Source organism: Tachyglossus aculeatus, chromosome X4 (genome assembly GCF_015852505.1).
Source record: "Tachyglossus aculeatus isolate mTacAcu1 chromosome X4, mTacAcu1.pri, whole genome shotgun sequence".
NCBI classification, from domain to species: Eukaryota; Metazoa; Chordata; class Mammalia; order Monotremata; family Tachyglossidae; genus Tachyglossus; species Tachyglossus aculeatus.
Genome location: NC_052098.1, coordinates 38,050,195 through 38,061,300, shown reverse-complemented (window position 1 = coordinate 38,061,300; position 11,106 = coordinate 38,050,195). Strand labels below are relative to the sequence as shown.

The following is an 11,106-nucleotide window of genomic DNA, read 5'->3' as shown; positions in this document are numbered from 1 at the left end:
CTGAGATCACATCTCCTCCAGGAGGCTTTCCCTGGTTAATGTCTAATTTCCCTACTTTATATTCCCCTTACTGCCACTTCAGCCCTTCTGTGCCACCAAAATACTGTGCTACTCACACATTCTTCTAACACTTAAGTATATATTTCATACTCTATTACTTCTGCCTATTTGAAATGCATTTTAGTGGGTGTCCTTCCTGCTATAGTGTAAGTTCTTTGAGGGATCATGTCTACTGATTCTACTGCCATGCTGAGTCTTTAAAGCTGTTCGGAAACATCTCAACGGCTTGTGAGCATGTTTCCAGAGCATAATCAACAGAGTACAATGGCAACTTCAGAAGGAATACAGCCCACATCCAACTCAGATGCATGCTTATCCAGAAGGTCATCATGACTGATGGAAAAAAAAAATTAAACTAAAGAGTCAATGGGCAATGACTCCTGCTGACTTGGAAGCCTCTCCTGAACTGTCAAAGTCTTATCAAAACTTCAAACCCACCCAAAGCACTTCCTGTGGACCCTCTGAACAAAGCTGATGATCTGAATAGCATTCAGAGAATAACATCAACATGGTGGCTGATTAGGTATCGCTGAGGCATTGGTGGTTCAGTGGTAGAATTCTCGCCTCCCACGCGGGAGACCCGGGTTCAATTCCCAGCCAATGCAGCTGGTATTTCCCCCTTCTAGACTGTGAGCCCACTGTTGGGTAGGGACTGTCTCTATATGTTGCCAACTTGTACTTCCCAAGCGCTTAGTACAGTGCTCTGCACACAGTAAGTGCTCAATAAATACGATTGATTGATTGAGGTAAATATTCGTCCAATTCTCATGTAGGAGCAGCAGAGAGGTCAGCCAGGCTAGCAGAGCCACACAGTGCAAGATCCCTGAAGGACCTTGACTTCTCAACTTACCCCACCGGCCCAACGCCAGCCTACCCTGGCCCCACAGGTCCCAACCTGGCCCATCGGCACTGGCAGCAAGGGTCCACCAGGGACCGTCCTGGAAAACCCCAGTGAAATATTGACCAAAGCAGTTCAATGAGGAGCAATCCCCTGCATCACACGCTGGAAATAGGCAGCTTCCATGTCTATTCCTGACCGTGGAAAAAAAAAATGCAACATATGTATTATTCTACTGTAGACTATATGTCAGAATAATCTATGCTGGTGTCTAGGTTATAAGTGATGTAACAAATTGTCCTAAAAATGAAATGCTATATATTTATGTAAACACTGTAGATTTATATAACCCTGAACTATGGGATACATGTAATTGTGTGTATAGATGTGTCTATACTCCAAGCCAATGTATCAGGAGACATTTTATTTTCGCCCTTCAGGGATCTTGCATAGTGCTTAGTGGTGACTGTGCCTGTCATTTTGAAAAGTTGCCATAAGCTAAGCATTTTTACTTTGAAATGTATCCCTTGTGGAGGGACAGAGAAAGCAAGGAATTGCTGGGCAATCAGAGTTAGATCTAGATCAGGGAAAGCTCTCCCTTTCATCTGAGTCAAAATACCCAAGGAGGACATCTCACATTCCCTCACTACTAGGAACATATTTTTCACCCTGTCTCTTGCGGGGGCTTTGGGAGAGAGATCATTTCAGGAAGGAAATCCTACCTAGAAGCAGTGTGGCCTAGTGGAAAGAGCACAGGCTTGGGAGTCAAGAGAACCGGGGTTCTAATCCTAGCTCTGCTACCTGCCTGCAGCATGACCTCAGGCATTTAACTTCTCTGAGCCTCAGTTTCCTCATCTGTAAACTGGGGATTCAATACCAGCTCTCCCTTGCACTTAGCCCCTGTCCCACAAGGGGTTCACAGTCTGTGTACATCCTGAATATCTTGTATCTATCCCAGTGCTTAGTACAGTATGCGGCACATTATTATCATCAAGTGCCGTCTAGTTGTTTCTGATTTATACTGACTTTATGGATATATTTTCTCCAGAACGACCTATATGCTGCCATAATCTGTAACCTTGCTAAAGGTTCTTCCATTATCATTGTTGTGGTTTCTATCCAACTAGCTGCTGGTCTGCCTCTTCCATGTTTCCCTAATAATAATAATGATGGTATTTGTTAAGTGCTTACTATGTGCCAGGCACTGTACCATGTGCTAAGGTGGATACAAGCAAATTGGGTTGGACACAGTCCCTGTCCCAGGTAGGGCTCACAGTTTCAATCCCATTTTATGAATGAGGTAACTGAGGCACAGAGAAGTTAAGTGAGTTGCCCAAAGTCACACAGCAGACAAGTGGCAAAGCCAGGATTAGAACCCATGACCTTCTGGCTCCCAGGTCCGTGCTCTATCCACTATGCCATGCTGCTCCTAACATTAGTGTCTTCTCCAGATAATTAGTCCTCCTGATGATGTGTCTGAGCACCATCAGACCACTCATGCCACAGAGTGCTTTTGGGAGGAATCAAGGCACTAGGACCACCTCAACCATTTCAGAGCCACCTTTCTCTCCTCCTACAGCCCAGCCTGCAAACTCTACTCTTCTCATGCTAACCTTCTCACCATGCCTCGATCTCGCCTGTGCCGCCATCGACCCCTGGCCCACATCTTACCGCTGGCCTGGAATGCCTTTCCTCCTCAAATCTGCCAAAAGATCACTCTTTCCCCCTTCAAAGCCCTACTGAAGGCTCACCTCCTCCAAGAGGCCCTCCCAGACTACACCCCCCTTTTCCTCAGCTCCCTCTCCCATCCACATCACCTCAACTCACTCCCTTTGCTCTCCCCCCCACAGCACTTATGTATTTATGTCTATATGTATAATTCTATTTATTTATATTGATGTCTGTATACTTGTTTTGATGTGTACATATCTATAATTTTATTTATTTATATTGATGCTTGTTTATTTGTTTTGATGTCTGTCTTCCCCCTTCTAGACTGTAAGCCCTGTGTGAGCAGGGATTGTCTCTATTGCTGAATTGTACTTTCCAAGCACTTAATACAGTGCTGTGCACACAGTAAGCGCTCAAATGATTGAATGAATGAATGAATGAATGTGTCCAAAATATGCTAATCTAAGTCAAGTCAATTGGCCTTCTAAAGACCACATTGGCTTAATTTGCTCCCAAACCCATTTGTTTGTTTTTCAGGCAGTCCATGGTATTCACAAAAGCCTTCTCTAACAGCACATCTCAAAAGAATTGATGCTTTTTCTATCCTGTTTTTTCCACTGTCCAGCTTTTGGATCCATACATTGTCCCTCAAAACACCATGGTGTTTAACAAATATCACAATTATTATTAAATTATTAGAGAAGCAGCATGGCTCAGTGGAAAGAGCACGGGCTTTGGAGTCAGAGGTCATGGGTTCAAATGCCGGCTCCGCCAATTGTCAGCTGTGTGACTTTGGGCAAGTCACTTAACTTCTCTATGCCTCAGTTATCTCATCTGTAAAATGGGGATGAAGACTGTGAGCCTCCCCCGGGACAACCTGATCACCGTGTAACCTCCCCAGCACTTAGAACAGTGCTTTGCACATGGTAAGTGCTTAATAAATGCCATTATTATTATTATTATTATCATTATTATTATTATTAAAGTGTCGCTTGGAGCCATTTACCTTCTTCTGAAATGGGGATCACTGCAAGAGGCTTGACCTCTTGGGCCTTCACAGAGTGTGGGGAAGGGCTGAACTCCTGCTGATATCAGTCTCATTCTCGCCAGCCTCCTTACAGAGGTTCCTCTAAGGAAACTGACACCAGTAAGCCCTCTTCCCAACTTCCACTTCCAGTGCCCACTTTGCCTAGGCATCCTCATTAAATGGTAAAGACAGAGAGGACTCTAGGATGAGAAGCCCAGACGAAAGACTGACAGGAACATAATTAAAGTAAAAGCTGAGACTAAAATCTAGACATTTATTAGTATGCCAGTTCTGAACCCAATTCTTCAGGAAAAATTTTCAGTGACTGTGGTTCCTGGTTTGGGCTCTTGGGAGTCGAGCTTCTAGGGGCAGGACTTCAATAACATGTAAATCCATTTGGGGTCAAGTTGCTCTTTTGTAAATTAGAGCACCCATCAACTGCATCCTCCTCCTTTATTCCCATTTCTCCTCATCCACTATTAACTGATTAAAATAATCCTAATAAATTGATATTGTTTGTTACTTTAGATTAGCATGCAGCCTTTGAGAAAGTCCTGAAATCTGTTCTTAACTTCACTTAACTTTAGAGGAAATACGGTAGTGTTATATTAATATTACTTGGCAAGGGCTGTACTGAGTGCTGGGGAAATACACAAGGTTGAGAACCTAAGACCAGTTAGACACCAGCTCTGGCCTCCAAGTGGTTCACAGTCAAAGAATAAAAGGGATAGAGGGGACTGGTGATGGATACACAGATGAAACAATAGAACACACAGAAACATGAGACAAGGGAGAAAGATAAATACAAAAAGATCAGTGGGGTAACATGACTAGAGGAACAATATTTCAGGCTCTTTGCAGCTCAGTTATAAACAGTCACAATCATAATCATTGTCTTCCCAATGATCTAAAGGCCCCTGCCATGGTAGAGCAGAGCCTGATGGGAAGTCCCAGTAGTGTGGTGGCAAGACAATCCTCTTATACTTGTCCTCTTGACAGTAAGTTCCTTGTGGGCAGGGACCTTGTCTACCAACTCTGTTGCATTGTACTCTCCCAAGTGCTTAGTATAGTGCTCTGCACACAATAATCACTCAATAAATACCACTGATTGATTAATTAGGTGCCAATAAAATTCACTGAGATCCTACTGTGTGGAGAGCAATGTCAATCCTGTCCGTTCTACCTTCACAGCATTGCTAAAATCCACCTTTTCCTCTCTATCCAAACCGCTACCATACTGATTCATTCTTTCATTCAATCATATTTATTGAGCACTTAGTGTGTGCAGAGCACTGTACTAAGCGCTTGGGAAGCACAAGTTGGCAACATATAGCGATTCAAGCACTTATCCTACCCTGTCTTGACTACTGCATCTACCTCCTCACTGACCTCCCTACCACCTGCCTCTCCCCACTCCAGTCCATATTTCACTCTGCTGCAGAGATCCAGAGCTTAGAAGAGTGTTTGGCACATAGTAAATGCTTAACAAATATCATTATTATTATTTTCTGAAAAAAATGCAGTCCATGTCTCCACACTCCTCAAGAACCTTTAAGAGTTGCTCACCTGCCCCCACATCCAACAAACTCTTTGCCATGGGCTTTAAAGTGCTCAATCAGCTCCTCCCCTCTTACCTTACTTCACTGATCTCCTACTATAGCCCAGCTTGCACACTTCATCCTCTAGCACCAGTTTATTCACTGTGCCCCAATCTTGTCTATCTCAACACCAACCCCTTTCTCACATCCTCCCCCTAGCCTGGAACTCTCTCCCCCTCCATATACTCCAGACCACCATGCTCCCCACCTCATTATGCTCACATCTCTTCCAAGAGGTCTTCCCCCACTAAGCCCTCTTTTCCCTGACTTCCTCTCTCTGCTGCTCCTCTATGCACTTGGAGCTGTGACTTTTGGGCATTTGATATTCTCCATCACCCCCAACCCCACAGCACTTATGTATATAGCTATACATTATATATTATAAATGATCTCATTGTGGGCAAAGAACGTGTCTACCAACTCTGCTGTATTGTACTCTCCCAAGCTCTTAGTACAGGGTGCTATACATAGTGAACAATAAATACTATTGGTGATGATCATACTTAGAAGAGTGTGCTAGAGTTTGAAGCCACAATTGCTGGCCTCAAGAAACTTACAATCTAGTAGGAGAGAGAGAGAAAAAATAATGAACAGAAGAAAAAGAGAATGGAAAAGAAGGATATAAGGGTGAGTAAATGCATAAATCATGGAGTATAAGCTGACACGTACAGAAATGCTACAGACAGTTGTGATCACCTAAATGTGGTGGGATAAAAGTGGTGAGGTAGTGTTTATTATTATTAGTAATAATAATAACTGCGGTATTTGTTAAACACTTACTATATACTAGGCGCTGTTCTAAGCACTGGGGTAGATACAGTAATCAGGTTGTACAGTCAATGTCTCACATACAGCTCACAGTCTCAATCCCCATTTGATAGATGAGGGAACTGAGGCACAGAAAAAGTCACACAGCATGCAAGTTGGCAGAGACAGAATTAGAATCCAGGTACTTCCAACTCCCAGGCTTGTGCTCTATCCACTAGACCACACCGTTTCAGTCACATGTCTGCTCAGGCCTGACCATCACTCTCACCCCCCAGGCTCAGTAGGATGTTCTGGGAAATGACTGTCTTCTTGGCCAAGAGGATAAAAAGCTCTACTCACTCCCCTGAGGGGTCAGAATTATGGTCTCCTGGAAGCTGAGCTATGGAAACAGACTTAGTTTGGAGCTGCCTGATTTGCTGGAAGGTCCTGCCTATTCTCCCAGAGACAAAATCAGAAAGATATTTCTCCCTACCCAAACTACACTTGGGGTAATAAGGAAGTAAGCGTGGGTTAATTCGGTAACCAACTTAACCTGTGGGCAATTTCAGTGTTTCTGCTTTTCCCCAAGGAAAGTTTGCCGGTAGCACATGGCTTAAATGTGTGGCTTGGTAATCAGACCTTCAGCTTGGCCCTCTAGACTGTAAGCTCATTTAGGACAAAGAATGAGTCTACCAATTCCATTGTATTGTACTCCTCCTACACTTAGTACAGTGCTCCACACATGGTAAGTGTTCAATAAATACAATTGATTGAATGAATGATAATCTTATGGGGGCTCTAAATGCTACCTTACAAGTTTGGTCTCTAATGGTGTCTGTTCTGATCTTTCCCCTTCAAGTTTTTAATTAAATTCTCATTTTGATCTTATCTAATTGGAGAATTTTCAAACTGGATCCTGGATGGAGAGCCTAATACCAGGCTGCAGTGGGGACAGGTGACAAGCCAGTAGGTTTTTTTTTTTTTACTTTCAACGCTACTAACTACTCCTTTTATTCATTCATGTAATTCACTCGTATTATGTTTATGATCATATATATGTTTGTCCTTGTGCTTATACTACCTGGCTCTGACTGTCTCCTATTAGTGTAAAATAAACACTGGGGGTAGATACCAGATAATCAGGTGGGACACAGTCCATGTCCCATGTGGGGCTCACAGTTTTTATTCCCATTTTACCCCCTCTCTAGATTGTAAGATCACTGTGGATAGAGAATGGATTTATTGTTGCATTGTACTCTCCCAAGTGCTTAGTATTCATTCATTCAATCGTATTTGAGTGCTTACTGTGTGCAGAGCACTGTACTAAGTGCTTGGGAAGTACAAATCGGCAACAGAGGTCGAGGAGGATTAGGATACAGTAGGAGCCATTGGATTTGGCAAGAAGGAGGTCACTGGTGACCCTTGAGAGGGCAGTTTCAGTGGAGTGGAGGAGACAGAAGCCAGATGGGAGGGGGTCCAGGAGAGAGTTGAAGTTGAGGAATTTGAGGCAGCGAATGTAGACAACTCACTCTAGGAGTTTGGAAAGGAAGGGTAGGAGTGAGATAGGGTGATAAGTGGAAGGGGCAGTGGGGTCAAGAGAGGGTTTTATTGTAGGATAGGGGAGATGGGGGCATGTTTGAAGGCAAAGGGGAAGAAGCCATTGGAGAGTGAGCAGTTGAAGATGGGAGTTAAGGAGGGGAGGAGGGAAGGGTTGAGAGTTTTTGTAAAATGAGGAAATGGGGTCCGAAGCACAGGTGGAGGGGGTGGCAATCTCCTCTGAAGATACTGCTGGGAAGGATGGGAAAGTAGAGGAGGGGGTTGAGAGTTGGGGGGGATGGAGAAGGGGGAGGGGTAACTTTAGGGAGTTCAGACCTGATGGTGTTAATTTTCCTAATGAAGTAGGTAGCCAGATCTTTGGGTGTGAGGGATGGAGGAGGGGGAGGAACAGGGGGCCTGAGGAGGGAGTTAAATGTCTGGAACAGCTGGCGGGGGTGATGGGCATGGGTGTCAATAAGGGAAGAAAAATAGTTTTGCCTGGCAGAGGAGAGGGCAGGGTTAAGGCAGGAAAGGATACATTTAAAGCGAACAAGTTTGGCTTGTTGACTTGCCCAAAGTCACATAGACAAATGGCAGAGCCAGGATTACAAGCCAGATCCTCTGACTCCATAGAGAAGGCACTCCTATTGATAGTGATATTCATGGTAGAGCCAGATCTCATATCCACAAAAAGGCATAGGGGCTGCTGGATAAATATTCGGGGTGGTTGTTGAAGTGCAGAATTGGCTTAAGTCAAGTGGAAGTCCCACAGTATATGGAACCAGTGAAGCTTATTAGCAGCTTGCAAGGGTTCTAATGCAGCTAGCACTTAGGAATACTTCTGGCCCTAACTAGTGTTAACAAACACTTGATGACCCTCACTATGACAGTCTTTGTCTTGTGAAATCTCAAGAGAGCAATTGTAACTCATATTTTCAAGTCCTGAATGCTCCGGAAGGATGTTTATTACATCTGAACAAGTGTCAGCGAGGGCTATTCAGTCCAAACACAGGAAGAAAGCAGGCAGGAACAGCCTGTGGTGAATTCACACCCCAATTGCATTTTCTCTATGCTCTACAGCCAGAGTCAGATTGAGCGATGAACAATTACAGAAAGCAAAGAAATCAGGTTTGTCAACAATGAGAAATGATTACTCTTAGCAACCAAGTTTCAGTTACATGCATTTATTCCTTGAGAAGCAGCATAGCCTAGTGGAAAGAGCACAGGCCTTGGGAGTCAGAGGACCTGGATTCTAATCTCGCCTCCACCACCCATCTGCTCTGTGACCTTGGTCAAGTCACTTTACTCTTCTGTGCCTGAGTTCCCTCATCAGCAAAATTGGGGATTCAATACCTGTTCTCACTCCTAAACTGTGAGCCCCACATGGGACTTGATTATCCTATGTCTACCCCAGCACTTAGAACAGTGCTTGGCACATAGTGAGTGCTTTACACACCACAATTATTATTTTTCCAATGCTCTGTTCTATGTCCTCTGCTCACTCTCTCGAGGAGCTTATCCACTTACATACTTTCAGCTCCCACCTTTATGTGGATGACTCCCAGAACTTTCTCTCTAATCCTGACCTCCCATCTGACCTGCCATCCTGCATCTCCTCTTGCCTCTAGGACAACGCAACATGTCTAAAGTGGAGCTACTTTCCTTCCCTCCTAGACCAACGTCTTCTCTTAACTTCCCCCTTTCCATTATCTTCCCTGTTCCAGAAGCCCATGGCCTTAGAGTCGTCCTCAACTGCTCATTTGTCTTTCAACTGTTACATTTCTACCTGCCAAATCCCACCGTGTTCTTCCAACACCACCTCCTGGATCTGCCCCTTCCTCTACACCCAAACAGCTGCCACCTGAGTCCAACCTCTGGTGGTATCATGGCTAGAATATAGTATCAGTCTCCTCACTGATCTCCCTGCCTCCAATGTAGAATACGTGCTGTTGAATGAATCATCTTGAAGTGCTACTTGCACACATTTCCACACTTCAGACCTCTCCATTAGCTTTTGGTTTCCTAGTGCATCAAGTCAGAACTGCTCCCAGTTAGTTTCAAGGCTCTGTACCAAACTCCCTCCTGCCCGCTCAGCTCTTTCCCTCTTGGTCTTCCTCATGCTGTTTCCCCAGCTGGGAACTCCCTCACTCTCCAAAAATCAATCAATATCATTTAGTGAGCACTAATTCTGCAGAACACTGTACTAAGCATTTAGGAGATAGGTTAGTAGATATGATCCCTTGTGCTGAAGGAGTTTACAATCTAGTGGGAGAGACAGAACAAAAATAAATCACAGGTAGAGGGAAACAGAGGTTCTAAAAAAGTACATAAGTGCTGTGCAGAGGAGGGGTGTGGTGAATCTGACCAACCATAGCAATGCCCATATTTAACATTCTCCTGAAATTCCATTGCCACTGAGCCTTCCTCTATTATTTCCCAATAACGCAAACTGTATATATACACAATTAGATACCTACTAGCCACCTCTAGTACTAAGGTACACCCATCCTCATCACTTATGTATATACACTCAGTCAATTGTACATTCACATTCAGTGAACTCTATGTACATATTTCCCCACCCCCGCCCCCTCAGGACACAAGCTCCTTGTGAGCAGGGTATGTTTCATTTTGTTGTACTTTCTTTAGAGCTTATTATAGTGCATTGCACTCAATGGGGGCTCACTAAATACCATTACTACTACCTTTGCTAATAAGCAGTGAGATATTTTATGCCAGTAACACATGATCAAATACCAAGATAGAGAACTTCTGTTTTAACTGGCTCTGGTTTCCAATCAAGCATCTTGCAATTAATTTTATTAGTGTTTTCAAAGTCATTTACATTGACTAAGACATAACAATGATTTGTTAGTCATGTTGTAAATGGAATTGTAATGCTGAATAATTATTTGTTTAAATAATAGAATCATTGGCATAAAGATGATAGTCCAAACTAAAAATGTATTATCATTAATAATATGATTAAACAAAATCATATCCAAGAATAGATCCCAGGAGAACCCTTCAGCTATTTTAGGTGAACTAGAAATAATATCACTAATTAAAGAGAGCACTGCCTGTCGCAGGGATAGTTGCAAGATCATTTCATGGCACAATACGGAGCAGCCTGGCCTAGTGAAGAGTATAGGCCCGGGAGTCAGAAGACCTAGGTTCTAATCCCTACTCTGCCTGTTATGTGACCTTGGGCAAGTCACTTAACTTCCCTGTGTGTCATTTACCTCATCTGTAAAATGGGGATTCAATATCCCTTCTCCTTCCTATTTAGATTGTGAGCCCTGTATGGGACAGGGACTGTGTCTGACCTTATGATCTTGTGTCTTCCCCAGCGCTTGACACTTGGTAAGCACTTAAATACCACAATTATCATTATTAATAAGACTTGTTTATTGCTAACACAGCTTTAATTTGAAATTAGTGCTCTTTCAGATGGATTCAAGCTTATTCTTTGAACTTTGCCTTAATTGAGAGGTTGGTTTTTAGGCCATTTCTCTCCCAGATTACCTCTGCTACTTATTTCTGAATGAGTTAGTCAACTGCTTAATAGTAGAAAGTTTATAAAATAATTATATTAAGTTTTTACTATGTGCTTAGCACTAGGGGAAATA

The 11,106-nt window shown here is 43.4% G+C and overlaps 1 non-coding gene across 1 annotated transcript; it reads left to right on the top strand.

The window, feature by feature from the left end:
• Positions 1-594: 594 nt before the first annotated feature.
• Positions 595-665, top strand: TRNAG-CCC. Its single transcript has one exon. It is a non-coding gene; the product is annotated as a tRNA-Gly (tRNA).
• The last annotated feature ends 10,441 nt before the right edge of the window (positions 666-11,106 follow it).